The following is a 15487-nucleotide window of genomic DNA, read 5'->3' as shown; positions in this document are numbered from 1 at the left end:
ATAATAGATAGGCTGTAATCAGCAGATAATCTCTGTGCTGCGTACTAACTGGACTGAGCAGTCTGGACTTATAATAACCATGAATAGCCAAGCTCCTTGCAAGGCAGGATGAGAAATTGATCTCTGCCTCAGGTGCTCAGGCATGGCAGGCAATGAGGGCAGAGGTTATGGAGTGGGACCAAGGGGATTTAATTCTCATCTCAGTTGATTACCCCAGGGGGCCACAGCTAATGGGAACTATCAATCGTGGCCGATAATATTTGTTCTTAAATTAGAGGGTGTCAAGGTTGCCTGCAGGCACGAGCTAGTTTGAAGCTGTTGTTGGTCAGAGACCAGAGAGAAGAGGTTCTTGACACTTGTCTAGGGTGGAAGAACAAATGGCAAAGCTGCATGTGTAGACAATTACCCTAGTATGTGATGATGGGGGAGGGGATTAGTCTGATTCAAGGATGCCCCACCCCCTGCCCTTAACCACCACACTTTATTTAAGAAATCTGAACGCTGGAAAATGTAAACTGACTATTTCAGTAAAAAATGTATTTCTGCAAAGGTGAAAATGTTCCTGCTATTTTAGACAAAGTATTTATTTCTTTAACTAAGGTGACACCATGTTTGTTTGAGCAGCCTTGCTTAATTCCCACAAATTAGATGATTTTCAAGCGTTAATTAAACTTTATATTTACACCCTCTTCGGACATTGAAAAAAACATTGATTCCACTTGTGAAACAACCACTTAGATTGGTATGCCCTTATGCTAGCATTTTAGAAGTTTCGTTTCAAAAACCAAAAAAATGTACAAGATGTTAATAAAAAAACAAAAATTTTTGAATCTCATTGATTTCACATGTACATTCGAAACTGTAAACAAGGAGGGAATGTGAGTGGCCCTTTTCAAGCAACGCATTGTCAAATATTTTACATAAACACACAATGATTTTAACAGCAAAAACTTTCACATCTTTCAACATCTTTGCGTTTAGCTTCCTGCTGATGCCGAAACAAGATCCCTCACAGAACCTGCCACATGCTTTCACAGCTTGTCCCGCTAGGCCATTATTCTTCAGATGAATGACTGGCCCACACAGCAAAGACACGGACACCCGAGCAAACTAAAATCTATGCTCCATCAGCCATTAGAGGAACGATGAGCTACCATTTCCGTGGCAAATAAATTTCCAGCCAGGATGGAAAACAATCAAGATGCCAACAGAGCCGTAAATTTGTCTGCAAACTTCAGACTTTGACAAAGGCCGGTTCAAACGAAAATCTCCTGTCCTTGGGGCTGCAACTACACGCACGCCATCTGTCCTAGGGGCTGTAACTACTTGTACATTGTCTGTTCTTGGGGCTGTAACTACTTGTACATTGTCTGCCATTGGGGCTGTAGCTACTCGTACAGCGTCTGCCTTACCACAGCCACATGGGTATACATGTACATGCCTTTTTTACAATGTACATCCAATAGTTTTTCCACTGCCACTGAAACTTCCCAAGAGACCACAGCAATTTCAAAGGGGAGGGTTTCTATACATACGTGTGAGAAAACTGAAGCCAATAATCACAGTATAAATATACATGAATCGACAGACTTATCATAAATACTGTGATAAAATCCTTCAATTCAAACAACCATGTGGTTGTATGCCAAGGCAATATTAGGTTACATGAAGGTTTTCCTTAAATGCATGTGTGTCTTTAACAATATGTACATGTACAGATTCTCTTTCTGTGTGGCCCAATGGTTAGCATGGTAGAGCAGCACAATCAACCGACCAGGAGCCTTTCACCAATGCGATTGCTGTGAGTTCAAATCCAGCTCATGCTGGCTTCCTCTCCAGTCATACGTGCATGGGAAGGCTTGACTGCCAGCAATCTGTCTGGTTGCTTCTAACCATATAATGCTGGAAGTCATTAAATAAGTGAAATATTCTTGAGTATGGCGTAAAACAAAAAATAAAAATCAAAGTGAAAAACCATATAATCTGTGGGAAATTGTTCTTGCAAAAGGCACATCTACACAACTGAAAAGTCTTGAAAAGTAGGAAAATCATCTACCCTAATTCCTCAACCCTTTTCGCATATGAAAGAAACTTTCAGTGTAATTTATGCTCATGTTTTATTTGATTTAAGAGACAAAACTACATTGGTTGGATTGGCCAGACTTTCAGAGCTTCACAACACATATAATTTTATCTGTCACGCAGAATAATGCCTTCACAATATATAGTTATACAAAAACCGAAAAGATTGAGGAATTTACCAAGATCATTCAAATTTAAAATAAGGATTTTCAGTTCTTTTTCTTTAGTTATTAACAACAACAAAACAATTTTTTATTAACAAAAAATAAAATTTGTGTTGCCATAAATAAATAAATAAATACACAACTACGATACCATATATGTACTACCCTGAAATTTTAACTAAAATGTCTCTATTATCTGAGGAAACAAATCTTTCTGGCTGATATTTTTCCTGAGTTAGAAGTTTACCCTATATAATATGTAATTTCAATCTTCCGTTTATGGATTGTTAAACAACTGCTATAAATGATGCACATGAAATGTGTGCAACCTTGAGCAATTCAAATTGCTGTATTTCACATGAAGCTTGGTTTGTCAAATTGCACGTTCAGAAGCACACACAGGCCTTAATTAATAAGACACCTTCCATGTCAACACTTTCGGTTTCAAAACTTCACAAAAAGCTCTTTAAGTGGCCCAATAAGTTGGATGTTTCAATTAGAATCAAGTAAAATATGTCACATAAAAAATGTTAAGCTTGAAAAACTGAGTAGTTCAGTATTCGAAGCACAATAAATGTACAGCCCCTGACTACCTGCATGGGGAAAATTTATCATCCAAGGCACACATGATAGCCCATATGACAAATAAGACTCGGTGTAATTTTCTCATATTCGCCTTGCTTCAAATATCACCTTTCTTTTGGCTTAATTAAATATAACATTCTGCTTTTCTTTAAACTTGAAAGCTACAATATCCTTGTTATACTTTTGAATTCACCATGTTCACCAGTTATATTTGCTTTTCCCTGAAGGAATCTAATACATTGGACTGCTAGAATGGCCATATATCTATACATCCAGTTTAGACCCGAAAAATGTTTAAGCCCCTAAAATGTTGGGCGCCTGTAAAACTAATGAAGCTGCATTAAAACTAACAAGTAAATTGTTATGATTGGTCTGTCGCTAAAAAGTTAACTTTTCACACAAATTTATTCCATTCACATTATGCTCCCTTAAAACTGAGGTTTCAGAATGAAAGCATTATTCAGAGTTGCATCTTTTTTTGTCACCTTGAAAGTTTTGGATCAAAACCTTAAATTTTTTCTCTCAACACAGTTTGTTTTCTAATTAGGTTGACATTGTGTCCTTCTTTAAGTATTGAATAACAACAAAAATTTTTCTTTTTTTTTTTAGAAGTTCCTGGAGAAGCATTAATTTACAGAGGCACCTCAAAATTAGCCAACACAATATAGGACTTTTAAATCATTAACATTGTACATGTAATTTAACAGTAGCAGACCTCTGCTCTGTGTACAGTAATGACAGAAGGCAATAAGCCGATCAGAGCTATCGCATTACTAATCCGCTTGCCTTCACAGGGCCACAGGGCTTCAATTCTTCTGTCTCGTGCGGGCACTCATGAATGCCATTGACTGGACAAACTCCAGCTTACCTTTAATTGGGCGCTTGTTTAGCCTGATCAATGCAAGCTTCGAGGGGTGCAGAACCATGGAATTGCCTGAAACATGGTTTGTGGCCAAGGAAAAAAAGGGTCGAGAGGGAAATTCGTCTTGGTAGAACGTGCACTGGATAATACCAGTAACGAAGCCTGTAATATTGATCACCGTGTTACAGTTCGACGCTTTTTCCCTGACAAATCAATCACATTCCTCCACCCTTGTCATTGGAGTGACGGATAAAGGTCTGAGTGTGCTCTATCACAGAAATGTACCAGTCACGTGTAAGTATAATATCTTTTCTTCATACATGTACATGTATATCCATAACTAGATGAACTGTTACATAACACATGTATTTACATACAGTGTAACTAGAGTAACAAAATTACGTACATTTTTCATGATATCCCTGTACATTTGCAGTACTGTATTTGTTCGAAAACGGCATTTCTCTCTCGCCGTTTTATCCATGACATTTATTTATTTATTTACTTGATTGGTGTTTTACAAATTACTCAAGAATATTTCACTTATATGATGGCGACCAGCATTATGGTGGAAGGAAAGCCACGACTATCTGCAGGTTTCTGACAGACCTTCCGACAACCAGTCGGAGAGGAAGCCAGCATGAGCTGGACTTGAACTCACAGCGACCGCATTGGTGAGAGGTTTTCCATTACATATTTATTTTATTTATTTGATTGTTGTTTTACATAGTACTCAAGAATATTTCACTTATACGATGGTGGCCAGCATTATGGTGGGAGGAAACCGGGCAGAGCCCAAGGAAAACCCAAAACCATCCGCAGGTTGCTGCCAGACCTTCCCATGTATGGCCAGAGAGGAAGCCAACATGAGCTGGACATGAACTCACAGCAACCGCATTGGTGAGAGGCTCCTGGGTCATTACGCTGCGCTAGCATGCTAATCAACTGAATCACGGAGGCTCCATCCTTTACATGTCGTACGTGTACATATAAGAGCGTGACATCACAAAATACATGTACATGTATTTAAAAGGTCATCTCAAAAGATCGAACATACTGTGATACTTATGTACTATGTATTGCATGAACAGTGCTTGTGTGTAATATGAACTATCCGACTTGGACCAAACACACTTTCGTAGAATTCTAAATAAAACTAAACTTGAAAAACAGGAAAAACCAAAGTGCTAAATACCTGAATTGACTGTTTTTCATACCTTTGGCTCTCTTTTACTCTGGGTATACCCAATGTTTTCAGCTCTTATTCCCTCGTTCGTGTCGGCCATGTTGTTGGCGCAATGGTCACATTATGTGCACTTCATGTACTACTCTCGGTCATGTTTGCATCAGAGCTGTTTACACATGTTATGATGCTATTTCACTGTTATTTGTTATATTTATTCTGGTATTAACCACTGTTAATTAACTAATTTTGGTAGCTTGATGATCCGTATAAAGCAATCCTAATGGGATTATTTTTTCTGAGATTAGGAGCCACAGTACTGCACTGGTTGACCTCAAAGTTAGACTCAGCCCGATATTTGACCCCCTACTGCATATTTTGAGTGAGCTAGTAGAAATTATTACTTAAAGTAGTGTAATGAACTATAGGTTCTGATTCTACAGTCTTTGAAGACTATAAATAATGTGGCTTAGAAACTTGCTCCATTCCAGTTTATCTCCACTTGGCGGTTACCCATCACTGCCATGTTTGGCCTACCTGTTAGTTGATTGCGTCACTTGCTGCTGCACCTAAATGAACCAGTTATGCTCATTGCACACTCTCTAGATGAAATTGTTTACTAATCTTGAAACCTGCTCTAAAAACCCCTGTAAGTGGTTTTGGGTATCTAAACGTAATTTAATTAGTTTTACCACGCCGTTTTAGCTCGAATTTAGCTGTTTGGTCATGTGACCAAAGGGTATAAAATAGGGGTTTCCTCTAAGAATTTGGGGATGTCAGTCTGGGCTCTGACGTGTCCAAAAAGATCCATCTCTACCCCCTGACCTACATGTACATATGCCCCCTGACCTACATGTACATTTACCTGTGCTCCCTGGTCTACTTGTACATGTGCTCCCTGGCCTAAATGTACATGTGTCCCCTGACCTACATTTAAATGTGCCCTGACCTACATGTACATTTACATGTGCCACCTGACCTACATGTACATTTACATGTGCACCGACCTACATTTACATGTGCCCCCTGACCTACATGTACATATATGTGTAAATGTCAATGTTCTCTAACATTGTCTTTTCTGTTAAAAGTAACAGGATTGAACTATTATTAAAGTAACAGGATTGGTACATGTATTTAATTATTTATTTAATTGGTGTTTTACATCATACTCAAGAATATTTCACTTACACTACGGTGGCCAGGTTTACAGTGGAAAGAAATTGGGCAGAACCTGTGGGGAAATCTACAACTATTGGCAGGCTGTTGACAGACCTTATCACATGCACCTGGACAGGAAGCCAGGATGCATGAGCTGGACTTGAATTCACAGCGTCCGCAATGGTGAGAGGCTGCTGAGTTATTGCGCTGTGTCGGCACAATAGCCACTTTGGCTCCGAAGGCCCTAGAATGGCCTAGCGTTTCATTACAGCATATATGTATATTTATTTATTCGGTGTTTGGGAACATGTAGGCTTTAGTAGGACTGTCTGGATTTGTTTCCTAGGCGTTGCTTGGGGTCTAACATTACTTTCAGCATTATTCCTCAAAAAGATCCATCTCTACCCCCTGACCTACATGTACATCTATGCCCCTGACCTACATGTACATTTACCTGTGCTCCCTGGTCTACTTGTACATGTGCTCCCTGGCCTAAATGTACATGTGTCCCCTGACCTACATTTAAATGTGCCCCGACCTACATGTACATTTACATGTGCCACCTGACCTACATGTACATTTACATGTGCACCGACCTACATTTACATGTGCCCCCTGACCTACATGTACATATATGTGTAAATGTCAATGTTCTCTAACATTGTCTTTTCTGTTAAAAGTAACAGGATTGAACTATTATTAAAGTAACAGGATTGGTACATGTATTTAATTATTTATTTAATTGGTGTTTTACATCATACTCAAGAATATTTCACTTACACTACGGTGGCCAGGTTTACAGTGGAAAGAAATTGGGCAGAACCTGTGGGGAAATCTACAACTATTGGCAGGCTGTTGACAGACCTTATCACATGCACCTGGACAGGAAGCCAGGATGCATGAGCTGGACTTGAACTCACAGCGTCCGCAATGGTGAGAGGCTGCTGAGTTATTGCGCTGTGTCGGCACAATAGCCACTTTGGCTCCGAAGGCCCTAGAATGGCCTAGCGTTTCATTACAGCATATATGTATATTTATTTATTCGGTGTTTGGGAACATGTAGGCTTTAGTAGGACTGTCTGGATTTGTTTCCTAGGCGTTGCTTGGGGTCTAACATTACTTTCAGCATTATTTCAGCATTAGTGTCTCCATGCAGTAGACTAATGACATATCCAATTATCCATAGTGCTGATTCACTGGAACACCATATCACAGACAACAGATAATGCATGACCTGGTCCCCAATTAATCATAGCACATGTGGACAGTTCAAGCTCATAATCACATGTACATGTACTTCACTGGTCTCTACTCTTATTCTGTGCCAGTAGAGCAACAAAATCACACAGTTGTCTGTGTCAATACCAGTATGAGAGGTGTGATATATGTCACTGTAGGAGAGGACATACAGTGTAGCCTAAAAACGAGAAACTGCTCCAGGGGCTGACATTTGGCCCATAGTTTCCAATGGTTTGTTTCACAATTTGCACCCACAAATGTCCTAATTTGGAGGTGATTTCCCAAAATATATGTTTTTTTTTTCTTACATGTGTACAAATATGCACTCCTCTCTTTCAAAATTATAAGACATGACTGGTGTAGAATCTTTTAGAATGCTATGTTGTCATTATATATTACACACATTAGCATTAAACATTGCTAAGGGGTCAGGCCTCAGGGATATCTGGTCCACCGGGAGAAGCCTGAATACAATATAATAGATTATATGATGTACAGCATAGAAAGTAAAACCAGAGGAGCAACGACAGTGTGATAACTGGCAAATGGCACCTTGTCAATCTACCTCAGCAGTCAGATATTTTGTTCCAAAAGTCAAGTTTAAATGCCATTAATATTGTAGAAGTCTCTAAAAAGCGACCCTCCATGAGATATGAGGCATTGTGTACATGCATGTCACATTTTTTCACCTTCCATCGTAATGAAGACAAAGCTACATGTCGTAAAAATTTTAGGTAGGCATATAATGTGTCCGTGGGTTTATTTTTGTCTTGATGATACACATAAAATGTAAAAGTGGGTCAAAGTCCAGCGTCATTGTATCCAATGACAGAAATATAAAACGTGAAAATTGTCAAGGATATTGTTTTTTTTATATTAAATGAACGGGACACATCAACATTTCAGGAACACTCAATGCCATCAGATTTCTCCGGTGAATAATCAAGACATCTAAACTGGCAGCACGTACCAGTCCGATCTCACTGCCGATATCATAACTGATTGACTGATAGAAATCTACAGCCATAACCATATCAATAGTTATGAATAGAATTCCTTCGCTGGTGATCTCGAACCAACCAGCTAGCGAGGAAAATTAAAGAGATACACGAAGAGAGCAACTTACCATCATGGTGAATTTCATTTTCAGACAGTCTTCCCACATTGCCCGGTGTCCGGAGACATCCAGATCAACTTGGCATCGGTGAAGCTTGCAGTACTGTTACATATATCTGTGGTGTTTATATGCTTCAAATGGTTGTCCCAGGACGAAATCCTGGCAGAAAGTCTGTCTAGGGAGACACAGCAGCTAGTGTTCCCCGCAGTCTGGTGATTCTGCTGGCTTGTGTACTGGGAGCTCTATGTCTCTGCTTCCATCATCTATGATGGCTCCCTGGAACAGTCCATCTTCCTGCTCCTGGAGGGGGTGACAGGCAGCTCTGTCAGCCAGCATCCTCCTCCTCCTTTTGCTCCACACCAAACGTGCCCAGAATAGGAGTGTTCCATTACCCTGTCAACATGAATGGACAAATGTCTCAATTACAGTGGCAATTCTGTCCTGATTCAGACACTGAATGAAAAATCAATTTTACAGCACATCAAATCAGCATCAAGATCAGCCTAAGACGGCGAGGTCGCTCTAACTAAAAAATTGACTGCCAGCATGGGGTTTACATTCAAAGAGTCAGCTGAATCTCGGGCAGGTTGAATACATCAATATTTTCTCACCTTTCATCTCGATTGATCAATGAGGAAAAGGACTATTCTACAGTTCAACTCAAGTGACAGACATGCCAAAAAATACCCCAATGGCAATCAACTGACCATTAGGTCTAAATTCACATGAATCTACCTCTTAGAGGACACACATACCTGTGCTTTATCCTAACTCTGTTGAAATACATTTTTTTTATTAACTTTATTTGATTTATTTATTTGATTGGTGTTTTATGCCATACTGAAGAATATTTCACTTATACGATGGCGACCAGCATTATGGTGGGAGGAAACCAGGCAGCGCCTGGGGGAAACCCACGACCATCCGCAAGTTGCTGGAAAACCTTCCCACGTACGGCCGGAGAGGAAGCCAGCGTGAGCTAGCGACTGCATTGGTGAGAGGCTCCTGGGTCGTTACGCTGCGCTAGTGCGCTAACCAACTGAGCCACAGAGGCCCCTGTTTTTTATTAACATCAATAATATTATCAAACCAATTACAGAGCTAATCTGTGAGATAACATTATACAGTCTTTTCTCAAATGTCTTGACCGTACGTGGGAAGGTCTGCCAGCAACCTGTGGATGGCCCAGGGTTTCCCCTGGGCTCTGCTCGGTTTCCTCTCACAATAATGCTGGCTGCCGTCGTATAAGTGAAATATTGCCGAGAATTAAATATTGCCGGCATTAAACACAAATCGAAATAAATAAAAATAAATCAAATGTCTTGATTCTCTGGCTTAGGGCGTTATTTGGACCTTCATTTATTTTACATAGAGGGGCTAAGACAGCTTCAGTGACAGAGTAATATTTACAGCATCTGTCTCAACGTCGGGGACATATGATCAAAAGTCACTAGACATGTAAAAATGGCACTGACTGCTGCCTTGCTTGGCGCTCAGCTCTGAGAGCAATCAAACATGACTGGTGTGATTAAATGAAGGAGTCAAGGTGTGAAGTAATGAAGGTGACTAGGTGGAAAGCAATCAAGATGTTTAAAGGTGTGAAGCAATGAAAGAATCAATGTGTGGAATAATAAAGGTGACTAAGTGCAAAGCAATGAAGGTGCCAAGGTGCTAGCATCTGATCCTGGCATTCTTCCAACAAATGTACTGAATCCAATGAAACAGTAACCACATTCCAGTTAAAAGTCCATCAACAAATAAGATGGACAATTGGAAGCTGGTGTTTCTGTCAAATTGCGATGTATGTCAACAAGAAAAAATGACTGCTGTTCTTGTCCAGCTGTGAAGGCCATTGAAGATCAATTTGATGACGCAATATTAACAAATGAGAGTATGTTAGCATAGCGTAAAGGATACTACGGTGGAGTTGCTATGTACATTTTGAAAGTTAATAAACTGCTGATTTCCAAATTACGTTGAAAATTTATCTCTCAGATTCAAGAGAATAATGAAAAAATGATAAAATATATTTATTTATTTATTTGATTGGTGTTTTATGCCGTACTAAAGAATATTTCACTTATACGACGGCAGCCAGCATTATGGTGGGAGGAAACCGTGCGTAAAATAAAAAGTTGTTATTTTATTACAGTGTTACATGTATATGTGCTTTTTTACCACTTTTCAACATCTTCAAATTTTTATTGTCCAAGTGAATAGTTAATTACTTATTAAAATAAATGCTAAAAACAATAAGATTTTTAATATTCACCTTGGATTTTTCCGAATGATCATTTCAAGTAAAACCTTTCAAAAACTTCATAATACATGCACTGTTTAAAGGAGAAGAAAACTTTAAACAATGACACAGTAGGCTGAAAAGAGCACATTTTTTTTCCATCTGCTGGTGCCTGCTGCATAATTTTGCGATTTTTCCTAGCCATACACGTAAAGTCTGAAAACAGCAAAGCTGGCATAAATTTCTCAGTCCTCCATCTTTAACACGCTGTAAATTATGCTGGGGGCGTTTTGCCTCTCAGCCAATGAGAGTCGTTAAAACTGCCGGCTTGTTCATGTAAACTTGGAACCTACGTCCATCATTTTGGTTTCCCGATCATCAAGCGGAAAATGAACTGTACTGTTCGCTACCTTCTTGGAAGAAAGAGTTCTACTGGAAATGTACGAACTGCACTTAGGTGGTTTCCGGCAGCAATTCCCTTCCTAACACAGAAGACTTCAGGACTAGTTCTTAGGCAAAATGGAGTCGCCCACAGCAGATTTTGGCACTGACTTTATTTAAAATTTATCAACTTGAGGTACATGTACATATTAGAATTTTTTTGTTTGGCATGCACCTGCGAGGAAATGCATACTCTTTTCAGTGGTATTTGTTTGATATTTAAATTTTTTTCTCCTCTAAAACTAGAAAAGACATCAAAATATGTGGAAGAGTATTCAGTGAAAAGTTTGCCAAATTTCAAAGAATTATGTTGAATTATAGAAGTATTCCAAAACACTACACAAAAACTGCTGGGAAGGGAGGAAATAACCATGTTGCTGGCTACAGTGTGACAACTGTGACAAATTTCATCCTTAATAATTCCATTCCAATTAATTTTAATCAAGAACTATTACTTCTCCAATTTACATGTAAGTGAGAACAGATCAACCTATTACACTAAAATATTATTTGCAACAAACTATATTGCTCCAGGAAAGCCTACAGTGGTGTTTTATTAAGCGAAACCTGAACGTGTTTATAAACCCCTTCCCCCATGGGCATAAATAGGGCCACGCCGCCTACATGGGCAGAGAGCTGCACAAACAGTGGTGCACAGTTTATTGACAAATGGAATTAAGGAAGCCACCAGGAGGTTTATCCATGTGTTTTACTTGGTTATTTGTTTGATTGGTGTTTTACGCCATACTCAAGAATATTTCATTTATACGGTGGCAGCCAGTATTAACTGGGTAGAGCCCAAGGGAAATTCACGACCATCTGCAGGTCGCTGTCGGACCTTCCCACCTACGACCAGAGAGGAAGCCAGCATGAGGTGGACTTGAACTCGCAGCGACCGCATTGGTGGGAAGCTCCTAGGTTATTGCACCGTGCTGGCATGCTAACTACGTCTGCTGCATGTCTTTTTGTCAGCTGATAACCCCCGTCAGGGAATTAAGAAAACACAACTGCCTTGGTTAACAAGTTAGGATTCCATCTTAAAATGACAGGAAAGGAAATGGAGAATCAAAATGTGACACACACTGTAGAAAGACAAAAAAGAAAAGGGTCAAATTTCAGAACCGACACATTCTAAAAGCTACTACATCAGTGCTAAAGTCTCTGGGTCTTAAAAACATGGTTAAATGAGACAAATTAATATAAACTGAATTTCTAATGGTTTTCTAATCTGTGAAAAAATTTCAAAGTATTAAAACCGGTATTGTACATTGTTCGTTTTGGCTTATAATATAGAAATATTGGTTTTATGGTGTATCCATTTTTAATGGCATGACATCACACAGGGGCAAAATATGACCATCACTTGAAATTGACCATCACGAGTATACATACAGCGAGTCTGCAATGATATATATGCCACGATTGACAGGAAGTAGCAGAGCCGATGAATTTCATGAATGACAGAAAGGCAGTCAAGGTCCTTGACCAAAAAAGTTAACTAATTCATATGAAATTCGAATTCTGAGTTGCGTTTGATTAGAAGGCTGTTGTGGAAGTTGCCTTTAACACATGTTGCACTGTACTCTTCTGGTAGGGGAGATAACTCAAACTGACAAAGTTTAGAGCACCCAGTCCTCTCCAATCTTTTTTGCATAGTTTGCAGTCCGATACCTCAATCATTCAGTGACAGTTCATCCATTTTAAACAAAAAGGTTGAGTAATTATGGTAATTTTTACTTTACAAAGCAAATGATAATTAGATCTGCAAGAAAGACCAAAATTTATTTGATGAAATGTCATTAATATTAAAATTGTTACAGGGATATCGGTTCCCATAGCAGAACTTCTTGAGAACCGAAAAATCATATCCCAACATTTACCAGGTTAAAAGTACACTGATCCAAAAAAGTGGTCCAAGCAATTCTGAAATCCTCATGCCTGTGTATACAATGTAGTACAGACAATACAATGTAGTACAGACAATACAATGTAGTACAGACAATACAAAGTAGTACAGACAATACAATGTATCATAGACAATTTCATACTTAATCAACAGGGACATATTTTGACGTGAATAACACTTCCATTTTTTTTTTTACAAAACATTAACATTCTGTGATTTTTTAACATGTATAGGTAGTCAGTTCCACAATGTCATCAGAGAATATCTAAAAGAATTTTAAAGAGCACTGGTTCTAGGTTTTGGAAGGATGTCATGAGGTTCATAGAGGTTATTAATTGAGGTTAGTTTGATACCCAGTTGCAGTGTAGGTAAACTGGCTGAAAAGGTAGCTTGGGTATGGCAGCCAAAAGACAGCTAGAGAGAAACTGAGGGCGTGTTCAAATACAAATGATGGCCCCCATCACTAAGGAAAGTTGTCATCGCACATGAATTTTTTACTGATACTTAATAACTGTATAACGCATTTTTTTAAACTTAACAGACAATTAATTTACTATTGTACCTGACACTAAGTTGTCTCAATATATAACTGGCGTGCAAGTGGATACAGTTAGAACAAAAAGAACGTGTGCAAGTGTAAAAATGAGACATCTTTGGCCAAACAAACTTTTGCCAAAGCTAACGCCAGAGGAATCTCAGACTATGTTATATGTTATATAAAGAACTTCTGTGAAACAGACATATAGGCCATAATATAGACAACGCTGATACTTTCGACGGTAGCCTGAATATCTGATCTAAAGATGTCTTAATTTACTGATACGCAGATACCGCTGAGATCCTTAGACCAAACAACAGTATCACATCGTACCTACATGTATATTTACATACCCCATCAGTAAATGCGTTACTTAATATCAAAATCCACTTAAAACATAGTTTGTTCACAAGCTAAGACATTTATGCTGCTTTTGCAACCATCACCACTGACATTTATTGGATATTTCTTCAGAAAATATCCGCCAAACTCGAATATAAGGCCTGTTTTGAGCCATGTGACGTGTGACACGATGTCTACCCTAAACCCTATTGGTACATGTACAACAATCATGTTGAGACACTGACATCATCAAAAATGTCAGAACCAATGTCACAAGCATTCCAGACTATGAAACAGCTCAACATGCATAAGGTGGACAACGATGTGAGGTAAAAGTGTGGGAACCTGAAAATGACAAGAAACTGACCCTTTGACAAGTGCACGTAAACAATAGCTTCACAGGTAAAATGATGACAGAACATTTGCCAGAAGGGCAGAAGCGCGATATCATGGTGTTACAACTCACATACACCACAGAATGAGATAAAAATTGTCCATGGCGTGTAAGATTTGGATCATAATTTTTAGCAAGTTTAAGCAAAGCTCGATCTGGCACAGATACCTTACCCGTAGATGTCTTCTCTGCTATGAAATAGACCTTATACCCAATATTAATAGCTGACAGCCAATTTCTTGTCTACTTTGATGGTTGTTGTGAACAGCAGATTTGCCAATGAACTGACATTACTTCGCCATGTTACATCAACCTCAACTTTACAAATCCCAAAATGTCTGCACAGATAGACATGGAAATTAGCAGCAAAACAAGGACAATGTCCTGTACAATATATTATTTTGACAGATCGGGACCAACTGTTTGGTAAAGGAGAAACACTGCCATGTAAATAACCCTGTCACCTGATGAATAATCAGCCATGTCAGAAGGAATATTTGCCATTACATTATGACAGTTATTGGCTGCTCAGTGTTGCAGAAACTTAAACCAATTCGGAATACACGCTTGTTCCAACCTGTCAAATCGTGGTTTTAAAATTCCTTTGTATGACTGTATTGTTTTCCATGGATTACACCAGTGCGTTCACCTTAAAAATTAAAACATGCGGTATTATTTCATAACTCTAATTAAATGTATCTACTTTAAAAAACCAACAACCAAGCAGAAAACCGCTAGGCTAGTGACTCATGTCGATTGTTACGTGACAACGCGCACTCACATGGTCAATCCCGCAGTCAAGTAAGTAGAGAAAGTCTAAATTTTCGTTTGATATAGGCATGAAAACCAGAACATTCAATGAACTATAATCTGAAAAGTGTATAACGCAATAAAAAAATCTCCTTGATAACACATTCAGAAAATACTGTACCTCACAAGGGTTGCAAATTAGTAATTTTCGACAACCAAAACATTGCAGACGTTATAAGGACGTTTACGCATTCTCCTCGATTCGGCTGTATTGTCGAAAGATTAACCGCATCTAGGAGAAGGGAACGTGAAATTATCGCGATAATTTGTGGGAGTTGTTAATAAAATTTACTCTTTTTTCTGTACGATGTATTCAGAAATGATTTATATATAAATTCAAGGTTAATTTCATGTTTTCAGCATTTCAAGTCAAGTTTTCTTGTGTGTCGGTACTCACCGAATCTTGGCGAAAGCTCTCTGTGTC

The 15487-nt window shown here is 38.8% G+C and overlaps 1 protein-coding gene across 2 annotated transcripts in view; it reads right to left on the bottom strand.

The window, feature by feature from the left end:
• Window positions 1–15262, bottom strand: part of LOC135464729 (MAGUK p55 subfamily member 7-like) — a 38334-nt gene extending 23072 nt beyond the window's left edge. Inside the window, exons 1-2 of one of the 2 annotated variants that reach the window (XM_064742249.1) lie at window positions 15185–15262; window positions 8403–8786 (exon numbers count right to left, since the gene is read on the bottom strand). The gene's annotated coding sequence lies outside the window, so the exon portion shown is untranslated. Of the gene's footprint in view, window positions 1–3699; window positions 3719–8402; window positions 8787–15184 lie in introns of those variants that run through there. The other variant, XM_064742250.1, reaches the window with a different exon arrangement.
• Between the last annotated feature and the right edge of the window lie 225 nt (window positions 15263–15487).

This window comes from Liolophura sinensis, chromosome 4 (assembly GCF_032854445.1).
Source record: "Liolophura sinensis isolate JHLJ2023 chromosome 4, CUHK_Ljap_v2, whole genome shotgun sequence".
Classification (NCBI taxonomy): domain Eukaryota; kingdom Metazoa; phylum Mollusca; class Polyplacophora; order Chitonida; family Chitonidae; genus Liolophura; species Liolophura sinensis.
This window is presented reverse-complemented; position numbering and strand designations above follow the sequence as displayed.